Genomic DNA, 16,801 nt, shown 5'->3' on the forward strand with positions numbered 1-16,801 from the left:
AGCGGTAGAGACTCGCTCTCTCTCTCCTGCAGGGAACTGCGCGCAGGTGTCTGTGTGTGTGTGGAGCAATATAGGTGGGGAGCAATATAGGTGGGGAGCGGTGGTGTAGCGGTTAGCGCGCTGCGCTATGAACCTGGCGACCCGGCTTTGATTCCCGCTCACGGTCAACACCGGTGACGATTATTTTAACCGGTCCTGGGCCTCCCCTAGGTCGACTCAGCCTCAAATGAGTACTGTACCTGGCGCGGTGTGTAAACATCGCCACTGGGGAGACAAAGGCGGTCGGGCGTGGTGCTGGCCACCCACCCCCTCGTGTACCGTTCCGGCCTTCATAGGTGCTCGCTAACAGCACTTGCCCCTACAGTCTGTTAAGGCTACACGGGGGATCTTTGTCTTTTTTGGAGCAATATGAACGGACGAGTTCAGGAAATTATTCGCCACCGATGTTGGCCGTGGCCGGGAAGCGACTCACGTGGCCGAGTTCAAAGCGTAGCACGCTAACCACAACGCGGTTGCAAATGAACTCTGGGAATTAAAAGCTCGCTTGGATGAGTTTCCCCCTGCGCCAGGAGAGAGGGGAAGGGCCGGGGGGGGGGGGTCGGGGGGCTCCGTGCCCCGTTCTGTCGTGGTGGAGGCCCCTTCGCCAGCAGTGGAGCGAGAGAGACGTTGCAGGGCTGCACCTTTATCCGTAACGCTCGATGCGGTGCTCGTCTCGTTCGCGGCGCGTTGAGCACCCGAGCGGGCGCACGCGAGCTGCGCGCCGCTACCCGCGCGGCTATTTGCTCGCAATTTATTATCGGCTTAAATAATAATAATAATAAAAAACAACCCATCGAACCATTCCAGGAGACGTGTGCCAGCCGGAGATCTCGTGTTCCATCGAAAGGCCACAACTGCAAAGTCTACAGCAGTTGCGGGCGCTTCGGGTGACATTAAATCTCTCCAGCAACGAATTTAAAATGCCGCTCCGTGCCGTGTCAACAGCGCGCCCTCGAAATAGAGAAAACGCGGAATCTCCGTCGGGAGCGCTGGAGGCATGTGCGAAAGTGTCAGCAAAGCGACGAGCGTGTCACACGCGGGGAGATAATCTTCTCGGGATGAGTGTTTCAGCGAGAGATGCGGGACCCGCCGTAAGCGAATATTATGTAAACCCGCCGTTAATAGATGTCTTCGCCCGTAGATGTATTCACGACGCATCTCGGGGTCAGTCGGCGGCTCCAGAGGTCGGCCGCTCCGAGCGGGCGCCGCGGAGATCCGAACGTCGAAATGACGGGGATTGGTGCTGTTCGTGATTAAACTGGGGTTCTCAGGCGGACTGTAACGAGTCTAGAGCCTTAGTCCGGTCACCAATGGCTGCACACACACACACTCCATAATACATCGTAAAAACGTGTTTCTGCAATTAATTTGGCGAAATTTCAACCCGCAGGAATTAAAACGAACGGTTTGTCGACTCCGCCATGCGGGAACATCTCGTGGCAAAGTGATTGAAAGTGTCCGTGTGATTTCTCACGTAATAATGTTGAATAAATCAGAGGGGCTGAAGAAAGGGAGCCGAAATATTATGTATATAATAAACACACGTTTATCAGTTTCCACTGCTAACAACATAATCTTCACATTTGTCAACAACACCGCATGTTCGACTGTGTTGCGTTTTCTGTGTTACTCATCGATGTGCATCACGCAACCACTGTCTCAACGCCGTATCACACACAAGACAAAGACCCCCCGTATAGCCTTGGCAGACTGCTGGGGCAAGTGCCGTTAGCGAGCACCCATGAAAGCCGGCAAGGTACACGAACGAGCGGCCAACACCACGTCCGGCCGCCTTTGTATCCCCAGTGGCGATGTTTACACACCACAAAAGGTACTCATTTGAGGCTGAGTCGACCTAGGGGAGGCCCAGCACCGGTTTATATAGCGGGAATCGAACTCGCGTCGCCGGGTTCGTAGCGCAGCGCGCTAACCGCTACACTATCGCTCCGCCGCACAACACACAACAACAACAACAACAAAAACATTGCTCGGTTTGATTCAGCCATCAGCTCCGCGGAAAGCTCTTCTTCTCCACCGCTGTCGTCAATCACGGGGCAGCTTTCGTGCGCGATGGATAACTCCGCCAGCTTGGTTCGCGCGAGCCGCTGTTGATGAAGTGCGGCGGGAGGTGCCGTCGGAACCGAACGGGTTGAAGGGAACTTTTCGAATTCCCACTCCTCTGTGCCGAGCGCGCGAGAGTTGTCCCTCTTCATCGCGGCGGGCACGCCGGGCGAGCAGACGTTTGCTCGTCTCTCATGCGGCTGTCGGTTCACATTTAGGGTGTCGCTTGCTCATTTCTGCCTCTCAAAAAAAACAAAAAGGGGGTTGGGGGGGGGGGGCTGCACGGCCATTGATGTCGCGCGAAATGTTTTGATTTGTTCTCATCAAAACACTGAAGCGCCCGTTTAGTCCGATGCGAAATCAACAAACGCCGTCCCAGCCACCTGCTTGCAGGCATACGCAGTAGGCTTCAAAAAAGTAGCACGGCCGGGGAGGCTGTCCGCCCGCGAGTAACACGTACACTCCCTCTTTGTCGATTCCAATTGTGACCTTGAGGGAGGTCAGACAACGTTCGATAAAATCGCGCGGCGAAAAATGTTACGTTATAATATGGGGACAATGCGATTCCACCTCACCCCTCCGACTTCCTCGTGAAAATAGTCAAACAATGCTGGGTACAGTTCTCCCACCACTTAATGTCGAACACATTATTTGTGATAAGGAGGTGGGCACGTTGCCGTCGTGACGGTATGGCAAGCGCATACCGGCAGTCACCGGATTGAAACATTGGGGCAAATTTTTAATTTTGATTTAAAGCTTTCGTGACTGCAGGGATTCATATTCTTGGTTCTTTCGGTAAAGTCACGTAGAAGGGAAATAATGAAATAATAAAAATATGAAACAAAAATTCTCACGACGTTTCGACTGCAGCACAAGCAATCATCATCAGGTGTGAAATCCACAGCAAGAAACTTTGAAAAAAGTGGCGGTTTTTCCTAACGTCAGCACCACGGACAGCGAAAGAACCATGAACATTGTGGGGCAAGTTTTTTAAATGCCCTCCCGTCACCTCTGCCCATCCAGCAGTAGAATTGGGCACTGTTAGTCGATCGCGTGTGGTGGGGGTAGAGTGTGGGTAGGCACACAGTTATCAGTGTTGCACCCATTGCTTTTCAACACAAATAAATGAAGTCCCCACGTCAATTCCCTGCTGGACGAAATCTCGTGTCGGTCACAGGGTATGTTTGACCATACTTCACCAAGTTGGTCAGTGGTGAAGGAGGAGGAAGAAGAAGGAAGGGGCAAGGCAGTGCCGTATTAAGCTAGTGCGGGGCTTGTAGCATATGGTATAAAGGGGCCCTAAATAAATAAATAAAAAAACAACACAAATATAAAAACACGACATTTTAACTTGCATAGTAAAGTAATTGTATTTTTTTCATTTGCTATACAGTATGATAATAAGACAAATCGCTAACCTTAAACACCCAGTCGTTCATAAAAGTTGAAGGCAGTATAGTACTATAGTAATAGAGCAAGTGCAGAATCACTGATTCGGAATTGATAGCTTGAACGCATTTAGCCAGTTCAGATATTACTCAACAGCGACGTCAGCAGTTGGCCAGGAATAGAACTCAGGTCGCCGAGTTCAGAGTGCAGTGTGTGTGTACGTAGTGTGTGTAGAACTTCTTTCGCACCGTACGTATCCAACCGTGCTCATCGGAGGCGCGGGGAAAGGACAACAAACGAAACACAAAAAAGCAGTTCGAAAAAACATCAGTTTTTTAATCTGCTCAACCACGAACACAATTTCACACTTTATTAATCCTATGTATCTATAAAACACAAGTAACTTTAAAATCCAAACCATTGTTTGGATTACGATGCATTATATTAATGAAACGCTTAACAGCTATCGATCGAAGCTTACAACCGCCGTCAGCACGTGGCAGGCGCGCGCTCAGCCTTGCCCACAACAAGCGGAGCGTTCCGCGGCATTGACACGGTCAGCCACCGCTGATGCGATCTGGCCCCCCCCGGTAAACTAAAGAAAACACACGGAAATCATTCAATTGAGGGCCCTAATGCAATCCCCACGCCATCGTCCAATTGCGCCATCGCAGCAGAAACAGCGGCCGGACCCCCGGGTCTGTCCACCCGAGCCATCAATCATCGCAAACGTGGTTTACTTTTCACACTCGCCGCTGTTGTAATGCAATTTGTGTTTAGCGGTTTATTAATTATTGTACACACGTGCACGTGAGTGTATGTGAGTGTGCGTGCATTTCAGAAGTAATGTCACGTTTGGTACGAGCCCGAAATAATCTCTCCGACTTGTTATGGCTTTTAAGTATATGTGTCTGGACAGCACGATCACAAATAACAATGATTGCTTTTATGATAATAACAACAACAACAGTAAACCATTTAAAAACACATATAACAAGCAATAATTAACTATTCATTTTGATTTAAAGCTTTCGTGACTGCAGGGATTCATATTCTTGGTTTTTTTTCAAATTTTCTTGCTGTGGATTTCACACCTGATGATGATTGCTTGTGTTGCAGTCGAAACGTCGTGATAATTTTATTATTTTATTATTTCCCTTCTACGTGACTTTACCGAAAGAACCAAGAATATGATTCATTGTTTGATCTCGTCAAACTTTTTGTCGCGAGCCCCTCGACCAATCGACACAGATCCGCGGTCTTAGCACGTGGTCTCGTGCTTTTCCACTGCTGAATTGTTTTCTTTTCTGCTCGAGGACGACCGCTTGTGTCGCGATCGAAACGTCGTGATATATTATTTTTATTTTGTTTTATTTCTCTACCTACGTGACTTTACCGAAAGAACCAAAGAGTATGGATTCATGCAGTCACGAAAGCTTCAAATCAAGATATATAACAAAAAACACATTTGTTGCTCGCTCAATGGCCAGGGTCAACGGCGGCGTGAGTAGGTTAAACGTTGAGTTTTATAAGGGCACCACGGGGTGAACAGCCCCTCCCCACCAAGCCCCACCCCTCCCACCCCCACCCAGCCCCTCCCCACCCTCCCCAATCAGCCGCTCCCCACCCTCCCCACCCACCGGTGGACGATCTGCTTTCCTCCACCGCTCGACTCGTTTCTCTCGCGACCAATGCCCATGACAGAGGCGAGCGAGTCTCCGCGAGCCACCCCCAACCACCCACTCCGTCGCCGCCACCTTTCAGCTGTCGCCTGTGACAGCGCCTGCACTCTGTCATGAGCTCTCAAACCCAACCAGGAACCCACCTCTCCCCCCCCGCCACCTACTCGCTAGTGTCACGCTAATAACTGAGCGCTGGTGAACTCATTGACGATCCGACGTAGGCATGAGCTTGGCTTGCTCGACGTCCGAAGCAGTGGCTTGTTATCGCCGTCGCACACGTGGAGGATGAAGGAGTCGCCTCGTGAGTTTGGCGACGCCGCGGTCCGCGGGCTGCGTAACCGCCGAGCACTGCCCCCCCACGAGGGAGCACACGGGCGCTACGCACCGAGCAATTCCCGGATGCCATCGGATGGGGTCAGCCAAGCTCGAAGCACAGTTGGGACATTTTGCCCGTCCTTCGAATGCCATACGAAAGAGAGCGGGGGGGGGGGGGGCTGATAGTCCACGGGAGATCTTTCACGATCGTCAGCGTCTCTCGTGGAGACGTGGAGAGTCCCGTCCCAACTGTCACCAACTCTCACATCATCCCACCAACCGTGTCACCAACTCTCACATCATCCCAAAAATGGTCACCAACTCTCACATCATCCCACCAACCGTGTCACCAACTTTCACATCATCCCACCAACTGTGTCACCAACTCTCACATCATCCCACCAACTGTGTCACCAACTCTCAAATCATCCCACCAACTGTGTCACCAACTCTCACATCATCCCACCAACTGTCACCAACTCTCACATCATCCCACCAACTGTGTCACCAACTCTCACATCATCCCACCAACTGTGTCACCAACTCTCACATCACCCCACCAACTCTGTCACCAACTCTCACATCATCCCACCAACTGTGTCACCAACTCTCACATCATCCCACCAACTGCGTCACCAACTCTCACATCATCCCACCAACCGTGTCACCAACTCTCACATCATCCCACCAACTGTGTCACCAACTCTCACATCACCCCACCAACTCTGTCACCAACTCTCACATCATCCCACCAACCGTGTCACCAACTCTCACATCATCCCACCAACTGTGTCACCAACTCTCACATCATCCCACCAACTGTGTCACCAACTCTCACATCATCCCACCAACTGTCACCAACTCTCACATCATCCCACCAACTGTGTCACCAACTCTCACATCATCCCACCAACTGTCACCAACTCTCACATCATCCCACCAACTGTGTCACCAACTCTCAAATCATCCCACCAACTGTGTCACCAACTCTCACATCATCCCACCAACTGTCACCAACTCTCACATCATCCCACCAACTGTGTCACCAACTCTCACATCATCCCACCAACTGTGTCACCAACTCTCACATCACCCCACCAACTCTGTCACCAACTCTCACATCATCCCACCAACTGTGTCACCAACTCTCACATCATCCCACCAACTGCGTCACCAACTCTCACATCATCCCACCAACCGTGTCACCAACTCTCACATCATCCCACCAACCGTGTCACCAACTCTCACATCATCCCACCAACTGTGTCACCAACTCTCACATCATCCCACCAACTGTGTCACCAACTCTCACATCACCCCACCAACTCTGTCACCAACTCTCACATCATCCCACCAACCGTGTCACCAACTCTCACATCATCCCACCAACTGTGTCACCAACTCTCACATCATCCCACAAACTGTGTCACCAACTCTCACATCATCCCACCAACTGCGTCACCAACTCTCAAATCATCCCACCAACTGTGTCACCAACTCTCACATCATCCCACCAACTGCGTCACCAACTCTCAAATCATCCCACCAACTGTGTCACCAACTCTCACTTCATCCCACCAACTCTCACATTTCCCCACACAACTGACTCTCAGCCCTTCTGCATAATCGTCTTAGTCATATCTCCAGCTCTGACCATCTTAGGAGATGTCCCACATGCAACAAACTTCCTTCTGCACATCACACTTTTGCCAGTAATCTCTGCTCGTAGCAATCCTCTCTCGGCACATCTTCATTCCTCTTCTCATCACGCCGGCTTAATCTTGCCATTCCTCCGTAACACCACATCCCCAGACGCATTTCGTCTATTGCATCGCATCCTTCCGTGATTGGCCAATAACTATTTGTGTTTGTAAAAGAACGATTCACTAAGGCAGATGAACTTAAATAATTCCAGCCGTGGCTCAGACACACACCGAGACTTACACAATACTTACCCCGAGACTTACATCCAGACACATATATTTAGAATAATAATACAATTATTTCCCCAGGAAGCCAAAACCGAGTCCAATGAGTCTATTTCAGGAAGGTCATGCTGCTACATCGGGGTTGTATTCTAAGATGTTTTCAGCCAATGAATCGGTGTTTATCCATGCGAGAGGAAACTTGAACATCCGGAGGAAACCCACACGTGCGACGGGGCAACACGCTATCCCATACAGATGGGACAGATGCTATTAGTCCACCCGTGCTGTACAACCTTCTCCTGGCAAACCCAGGGTAGGGCAACCTCCTCGACACCAAAAAGGGAGTCTCGCAACATTTGCATGATTCACCAACCCTGGCTGCCCTCCGCAGCTCTGGAGAACGGGCGCGTGCCGCCACGTAGACAAGCCAACATAGACGTAGATTGTAACGACAGTACAGGGGATCAGCGGTCACAGGGGGGCAATGACAGGGCGATTAGCATGGGAAGAGACGAGGGGCCACAAGGGGTGATGACGGGTTAAGGGACAGACAGGGGTACAATCTGCGTTCTACGAGAAGGATCGAGAATAGGGGCTGTGGCCAAGTGATGGAAGGGGAAAGTTGCGGATCAAGGATCGAGAGCCTTCGAGAGGGTTCGAGAGTAGGGTCAAGGGAGATGGCCACGCTGTGGAGAGGCTGTGTGAGTCGGGGTCTTCGCCTGTCGAGTGAACGCGTCTTCGATGAAGAGTCGTCTAAAGAGCAGTGTCTCCCTGGAGTCGTTGCGCAGGGGACGGTGAGACGAGCAGAGAGTCTCGCGCGGTGGCTCACAGCGACTCTAGGAACCATGCGGTGAAAGCGTGGCTGCCCTTAGGGGCCGTCCATAAATGACGTCACGCACCTAGGGACGATTCTAGATTAGAAGTTTTCGTGACTGCAAGGATCCATACTCTTTGGTTCTTTCGGTAAAGTCACGTAGATGAAAACGAAGAATAAAATGAAAATGTAGTTATTTTCATCTAATTAATTTTATTATTATTTCTATTTTTTATCTACGTGACTTTACCGAAAGAACCAAATAATATTTGTGACGATGTGTGACAGGGGGGGGGGGGGGGGTGGGCGGAAGGGGGGGTGAGAAATGTCACATCAAAATGCGCAACTTTAATTAAATATAAACAACACGTTCCACTTAATTAAATATACTTTTAAATAAATGTTTCTGCTACAACATCAGAGTGCAGCGCCACATTAAATACGCACTACAATGACAATAGTTTAAAGCGATTTGAAGCATGTTTTATTTTTGGAGGGTCGGGGGCAGAGCTTTGTGACGTCATATTTGAGGGGGGGGGTCTGACTTTCTGTGACGCCGTGTCACGAAGGGAGGGGGGGGGTCAAAAATCGTCCAAAATCGCGTGACGTCATTTATGCACGGCCCCTTATTCGGACCTGGGCGCTGTTGGTAGCGCTCGCACCTCTTCGTAAGAAGGGCCTGGGTTCGTGTCCCGAATCGGGCGCCTTTCTCTGCGGCGTTTGTTCTCTCTCTCCCCCCTGGTGTTCTGCGAGGATTTGTTTCCCTTCCCGATTCTCTGGTTTCCTTCGATAAGTTGTAAACGGAACTAGTATTGGCCAAACATCGCGATGCTGGAAAAGTATCAGCGAGTTACGAAATAGGGCTCGCTCACAGCGGCAACATCGCCCCAAATCCCAGCGCCGACATGCTGTGAACACGGAACAGGGAATCCTGAGTCTCAGCGAGCCTTTCCCGAGTCAACAAGAGAGAGAGAGAGTAATGCACGTAGGCTTTCGCGACCAATATCATCCATAATACAGGGTTTTTGGGGTCTGATCTAACCCAAAAGACCTGTATTATAGAGTAATGTTTGTTATACAGCGACTGTGGTCACGAGCCCCGCGGCTGGCTCTGTGCACGTGGCTCCTCTGCACCGCCACTTAGCGCAGGAGGAGCAGGAGACTGCAACAGACAGACGGCGTGACCCGTGGCTCTGCTTCCCTCACCCCTGCAGAGGCCGATGAGGTCACGTCCCAATGCCGTGAGCCCGTCTTGCACACCCACGGGCGTGCCCGATGAAATGTTCACTTGCCCGCGCGCGCTCTCTGTCCAGGTGAGCAGGGCTGGGCAGGGCTGGGCTGGGCTGGGCAGGGCTGGGCAGAGCTGGGCTGGGCTGGGCTGGGTAGGGCTGGGCTGAGCTGGGCAGGGCTGGGCTGGGCAGGGCTGGGCAGAGCTGGGCTGGGCTGGGCAGGGCTGGGCAGGGCAGGGCTGAGCAGGGCTGGGCAGGGCTGGGCAGGGCTGGGCTGGGCAGGGCTGAGCAGGGCTGGGCTGGGCAGGGCAGGGCTGAGCAGGGCTGGGCAGGGCTGGGCAGGGCTGGGCTGGGCAGGGCTGAGCAGGGCTGGGCAGGGCTGGGCTGGGCAGGGCTGGGCAGGGCTGGGCAGGGCTGGGCTGGGCTGGGCAGGGCTGGGCAGGGCTGGGCTGGGCTGGGCTGAGCAGGGCTGGGCTGGGCAGGGCTGGGCTGGGCAGGGCTGGCCTGAGTTGGGCAGGGCTGGGCTGGGCTGGGCAGGGCTGGGCAGGGCTGGGCAGGGCTGGGCTGGGCTGGGCAGAGGTGGGTAGGGCTGGGCAGGGCTGGGTAGGGCTGTGATGAAACCGAGATCCGCGGCAGAGGTCAAAAGGGAAGCAGCAAGCGCTGTGTCAGCGACGACCGTAATCCCGTCGCCTGCACAGTAATGACTTCTTAGACATTTGCCATCACACGCAGCGGCCGTGTGCGTGTGTGTGCACGTGCGTGTGTGTGCACGTGCGTGTGTGTGTACGCGTGTGTGTGCACGTGCGTGTATGTGCGGTCGGGCGTGGTGCTGGCCACCCACCCCCTCGTGTACCGTTCCGGCCTTCATAGGTGCTCGCTAACAGCACTTGCCCCTACAGTCTGTTCAGGCTATACGGGGGATCTTTGTCTTTTATCTTTGTATGTGCACGTACGTGTGTGTGCACGTGCGTGTGTGTGTACGCGTGTGTGTGCACGTGCGTGTGTGTGCACGTACGCGTGTGTGTGCACGTACGCGTGTGTGTGCACGTGCGTGTGTGTGCACGTACGTGTGTGTGCACGTGCGTGTGTGTGCACGTGCGCGTGTGTGCACGTGCGCGTGTGTGTGTGCACGTGCGTGTGTGTGCACGTACGCATGTGTGTGCACGTACGCGTGTGTGTGTGCACGTACGCGTGTGTGTGTGCACGTGCGTGTGTGTGTGTGCACGTACGCATGTGTGTGTGCACGTGCGTGTGTGTGTGCACGTACGCGTGTGTGTGTGCACGTGCGTGTGTGTGTGCACGTGCGTGTGTGCACGTACGCGTGTGTGTGTGCGCGTGTGTGTGCACGTACGTTGGCACGTACGTGTGTGCACGTGCGTGTGTGTGTGTGCAAGTGTACGTGTGGAGCGGTGGTGCAGTGGTTGGCGCGCTGCGCCACGAACCCGGCGACTTGGGTTCGATTCCCGCTCACGGTCAACGCCAGTAACGATTATCTGAACCAGTCTTGGGCCCTCCCCTAGGTCGACTCAGCCTCAAATAAGTACCTGGTGCTATGTGTAAACATCGCTACTTTGGGAGATAAAGGTGGCTGGTCGTGGTGCTGGCCACCCACCCCCTCGTGTGCCTTGCCGGCCTTCATAGGTGCCCGCGAACAGCACTTGCCCCAACCGTGTATTTAGGCTATACGGGGGATCTTAGTATTTGTCATTGTTTCGTGTGTGTTTCAGCTATTGGCTGAAACGTCTATAATATGTAGTTTTCCTTTAAAGGGCACAGTGTTATTGACAAAGGTGTTGCTATGTTTACGAGCCACAGAACCGCTGTTGACTTGCTCACAAAGTAGCTTGGCTCCTCGTTTTATCGACGCTCGAGCGATGAAGGGCTGAGACAGCCGTGGGGAGCGGCAAACGAGAGGGTAGAACATCCACTGACGAGGTAGAGAGCAGTGCCAGATTATCCTCGTACCAAAAGTAGCTTCATATGTAGTAGTAGCTACTACTACATAGTAGCTACTACTACATATGTGTAGTAGCTACTACATATGTAGTAGCTACGGGCCCCGCACTTTGAAGGGCCCCGCGCTAAATGCTTTCAAGCTATAAATTCCGGTTCAGTGATTCTGCACTTGCTCTATTACTATAGTACTATACTGCCTTCAACTTTTATGAACGACTGGGTATTTAAGGCTCGCGATTGGTCGTATAATCTGGCTGTATATTGGTTCTTTCGGTAAAGTCACGTAATGTAGAAATAAAATCTAATTTAAATAAATCACGAATAAAATAAATATATAAATTGTCTATAATTACTTTACTGTACAAGTAAAAAATGTTTGTTTTAATATTTATGTTTTGGTCAAATTTACTGCTACCTTTATAACATTTGCTACAGGCCCAGCACCTATCTTAATCCGGCACTAGCAGAGAGTTGTCCAAAAGCAAGTGAGTCTTTATAATCGTGAGCACACGCGATGCCGGAAGTAGCGACGGCAATGACGTCGTTAACTCTGCCCAGCTGTCAATACATGTGGAGTGACATCGCGGGATGTCACTGTGTGATGCCGGCCCGAGAGAGGCACGGCGTGCGATGTATTGACATCGTGGACACCACGAGGATGTGGATGCAGTACCGGCCTATAGAGGGGCTCGGTGAGCGCTGATCGATAGCGTTGGATGGCACCAAGGCCGTAGCCATGGAGTCAACATTGGGGGGAACCAAATCTTCCAGGTGGGTCCCCCTCCAGAAAAAAAAAAAAATCTAAATTTGAAAACGAAATTCCTGCAATTTCCTGCCTAAAATATTTAAAAATTCACTAACACGTAGGTTGGACTTTTTCTTGATGTAATGGCAGAGATTAGGGATTAATAAAGTACAACCATGTAAACAGACATCTATGCATTTGTAATGCGGGCGCAAATGGGCGGGGCGGATATGACGATCCGAGAGGGAGGAGTCAGGGTGACGTGGGGGAGAAGTTATAGCGGGGAGACAGGAAGCTATCTGGGGAGTCGGGGGAGTGAAGGGTGGTGAACACGTTGGGTGGTCGCCGTGCCTCAGCCTGGTGGCTGAGGGGCTCATGACGGCGCCAGCCAGCGGGGTGGAAGAGAGAGTGGAGGATTGAGGTTGGAGATGGCGAGATAGCCACAGAGGCCACGAAGGGCTGAGGTAGGAAGTGGCGAGATAGCCACAGAGGCCACGAAGGGCTGAGGTAGGAAGTGGCGAGATAGCCACAGAGGCCACGAAGGGCTGAGGTAGGAAATGGCGAGATAGCCATAGAGGCCACGAAGGGCTGACGTTGGGAGGTGGCGAGATCGCCACGCACGGAGGAACAGGGAGCAGCGATGGAGCTGCTGTGGGGGGAGCCGGAGGGCTGCACCAAGAGCCTGCAGCGGAGCTGCAGGAGCGTGGAAGGCTACGGGAGTGAAGGCAGATGTGGGGCTGCCAGGGAGAGAGTCTCAGGAGGAGTGCCGTGTGGGAAGGAGAACGCGAACCCCAAATAAAGGACACGGAGTCAGCAAGAAGTGTCTGAGTCCTTTTATTACACTGGAGTCAGAAGTGAAACGGCATCTCAAAACAACTGAGAGAAAGAAGAAAAAAAAATATTCCTGCTACATCATCCGACGACGACGACCTTCCTCAGACAGTGGACCTGCCTGTGATGGAAGAGGAGATCCGTTCTGGAACGAGTACGGGTCCGGGTGAGCAAGGTGTCGCCGCGTCGGTGGACCTGTCTGTGCCGGAGGATGCCAACTTACGATGGAGACAGATGGTGATGCAGATGGGGACCTTGAAAATCGTGCTGGCGCGACTGTGTGAGTTCACCACGCCGAAGACGACGTCGGGGAGGCCCGGTGGTGATCCGCAGGCCTCTGCCTTTCCTGCGCTGCCAGCGCCATTGCCACGTGGCACGAAGACGCCATCTTGGGCGTGGCAGGGGAGAAACGGCGGGAAGCCGCCATCTTGTCTTCACCGCGGCGGGAGGACGCCGCCATCTTCAACATCGCGGCGGAGAGGCAGCCTTGCGCTGCCATCTGGAGGTGCCGCGGGGTGAGCAGCCTGCTGTGAGCTGCTGTTTTTCGAGGGGGTGCTGCGAGGAGAAGACGCCGATGCTGCAGCTGCTGGGGCGGGAGCTTCCCGTCCTGGTTCGGGTGCGTGACAACGGAGCCGTCAAGTCGCCGAACGAGTTCTGCGAGGCGTCTCAAGTTGCCACCCTGCCGTCCTCTTCTTGCTGCAGCCCCGGGCGAGTCATAACGATACGCACCCGGCCTTAACACACACCTCACTCATCTTTCGAGGGCCGGGGGGCTATTTTGGTTTTCTCTTATGACTCGATTGTGCGGAGCGCGGTTCGGACTGTGTGTATGTGTGTAATAACGATGAACGCGCTATCTGCTTGTTGCTTGGTGTCAATGTAAGTGTGTGCGTGTGTTGAGAATGGACGGAGAGTCTGCTGTATTTGCTGAGTGTCAAATTGTGTGTGTGCGCTGCTGCGTGGAGTTGTTATCTTGATGGTGAAGTTAATTATTAACTTGGGAGCGTCGGGTATCTTGCGCTGTATTAATTGTGGGTTACCTTGTGCGATGGGCTTAATTGGAAAAAAAATAATAATATATTTTTTTTGGTGTATTGTGCTGCGAGGTGCTGTGTGCGATGCGATTGTTGCAAGAGAGAGAATAATTGTGTTGTTGCTGCAAAGTTACGACAGGATTAATGGTGTGTTGGTTGCCTGCAGATCTGCTTGCTATTGTGCTTAAATGTACGCGTGTGATCGCGATATGCTGATTGCATGTGCTGTTATACCGTTCTGTATGGTTATGGGGTGCGATGCAGTGGTTGACTATTGGAATTGAGATTGTTATTATATTGTGCGTACCTGTTGGAAATTGGTAACAAATTCGAGGGGGACCCAAATATTGCTTGTATGGTTGTTGTGCACACGAGATTGCGTGTATATTATAGAGGGGGGCCATAACATTTGGTTGTATGGGTGTTGTGCACACGAGATTGCGTGTATATTATAGGGGTAATTTAGCTTTTTGAAAATGAGGGTGCGCGATGACGCCGTTGTGGGTGGCTTAGATGTTAATGCTAATGGGATCGTAAATGGGCGCCAAGTGGCGTCGTGTATTGGTTGATTGTATGCAGCCACGAGTTGCTTTGCGAGTTGGGTTGTGTAACTAATGTGGTTGGTAAAAAAATTTGTTAAAAATTCCCCGATATGACTGCTGCGCGCAGTAAGCTGGGGCTGTGCGTCTATCGTTGTTGGGGTTGTTACAATAAGACGGGGGATGCATTTTGTGACCCCCAGCATAGGGAAGCTGGGGTGCACGAATGGAGAAAACTGGCCACGTGTTCGCACGTTGGGCCGCCATTTTTTGGCCACGTGTTCGCACGTTGGGCCGCCATTTTGCGCGCACGCGGGGTATGGCGACGATGCGCTTTGCGGAAAGGGCCGCCATTTTGAGTGCGCGCGAGAGATTGCGCGAACGCGCTGGGCGAAGGGGGACGCCATTTTGAGCGCGCGGGAAAAACCGGGGTGGGGTAAATATTCCATCTGTTATGCCTGCCATTGTTGATTGGGTGATGCACGAGTTGTGGTCACATCGGCCTATGGCTGATGGCTGACCTGACAGCCCGGAGGCGAAACCTCCGTGGTATGTCTTAAACTAATGGGCCATGTGCTCATATGGCTCGGGGAGTCATGGTTCAGTTGTGCGGTGGCAGACTGAACCTGGTGTGCCGGGGGCTCACGGGATCTGGGTTAGGGTGTTATTGTCTCTATAAGAGAACATTGCCCCGTGGGGGGAGTACATGGGGTCTGGCATTGCTGGGGGATGAACCTTCCCTGGGCTATAAAGCATCGGACTATACGAGGCTGGTGTGTGTCCATCTCTGATGGGATAGTAAGGGAGGAGCATGGCCGAGTTGCTGCTCATCCCCGAAATTGCACTAGCTGAGAGTATGGTCAGTGGATGTTGCTGTGGGTTGACGACCACGGTGGGGGTTAGGGCAAGTTAAACGTTACCGCTGGGGAGCGTGGCTCTCTCCACGCGAGGGTGTGTGATTAGGTGTTTTGTTGGGTTGCTGAGAGTGACCGTGGGTACATGCTGTGTACGTGCGATGTCTGTGCTGGTCCTCAAGGGAGGACTGCTGGTGGGCAAGAGCAGGAAATTTTGTTGTTATTGTTGTTACGTGTAAATAATATTGTTGTTAAAATGTAAATACTGGGGCATCGATCGCGGTTAATTTGGGTAATTATTGGGGTTTTTTTTTTAAGCGGGCCGGATTTACATCATCTCCACTACCCTGAGGCCGGGTGGCTGTCGTGTACGACATGCGGATGTGCGTTGTTGTGCTGTGCCTCAGGGGATTGGATTCTCCTTCTCGTCACAGATACTTCAGCTCCCGTCGCACTGGGTGTTACCTGGTGTGCTAGCTGGATGAGGACTTGAAGGAGCAATTGAGCGCCGTTCGTCATTCTGCTCTACCACTTGCTCTTTGACGTTGGACTTGAGCCGAGCGGATGGAACTGCAACATGGACACGCACTAAAACATCACATTTCTGGGTTGTGCGCGTTGGCCGTTCTTGCGTGTCAGTTGCCGTTTTTGTTCATTGTGCCATTCTTATTCTTGTTGATGTTGCGCGGAGGACAGGCCGGTGTTCTGTTCCAGTTCCTGATACCTCCCCTTTCGTTGCTTGTGTTGTTGTTGTTATAATCTCCGTTGTGTCTGGGGGACTCCTGATTGTGATGCCTTCGCCCGCATTATTTTGTTCTGTTTCAGCCGAGGACGGCTGGGATTTTCTCTACGGGGGAGGGTAGTGTAATGCGGGCGCAAATGGGCGGGGCGGATATGACGATCCGAGAGGGAGGAGTCAGGGTGATGTGGGGGAGAAGTTATAGCGGGGAGACAGGAAGCTATCTGGGGAGTCGGGGGAGTGAAGGGTGGTGAACACGTTGGGTGGTCGCCGTGCCTCAGCCTGGTGGCTGAGGGGCTCATGACGGCGCCAGCCAGCGGGGTGGAAGAGAGAGTGGAGGATTGAGGTTGGAGATGGCGAGATAGCCACAGAGGCCACGAAGGGCTGAGGTAGGAAGTGGCGAGATAGCCACAGAGGCCACGAAGGGCTGAGGTAGGAAGTGGCGAGATAGCCACAGAGGCCACGAAGGGCTGAGGTAGGAAATGGCGAGATAGCCATAGAGGCCACGAAGGGCTGACGTTGGGAGGTGGCGAGATCGCCACGCACGGAGGAACAGGGAGCAGCGATGGAGCTGCTGTGGGGGGAGCCGGAGGGCTGCACCAAGAGCCTGCAGCGGAGCTGCAGGAGCGTGGAAGGCTACGGGAGT

The sequence above is a fragment of the Lethenteron reissneri genome, chromosome 32, assembly GCF_015708825.2.
Source record: "Lethenteron reissneri isolate LAM-NWPU_2019-01 chromosome 32, ASM1570882v1, whole genome shotgun sequence".
Classification (NCBI taxonomy): Eukaryota; Metazoa; Chordata; class Hyperoartia; order Petromyzontiformes; family Petromyzontidae; genus Lethenteron; species Lethenteron reissneri.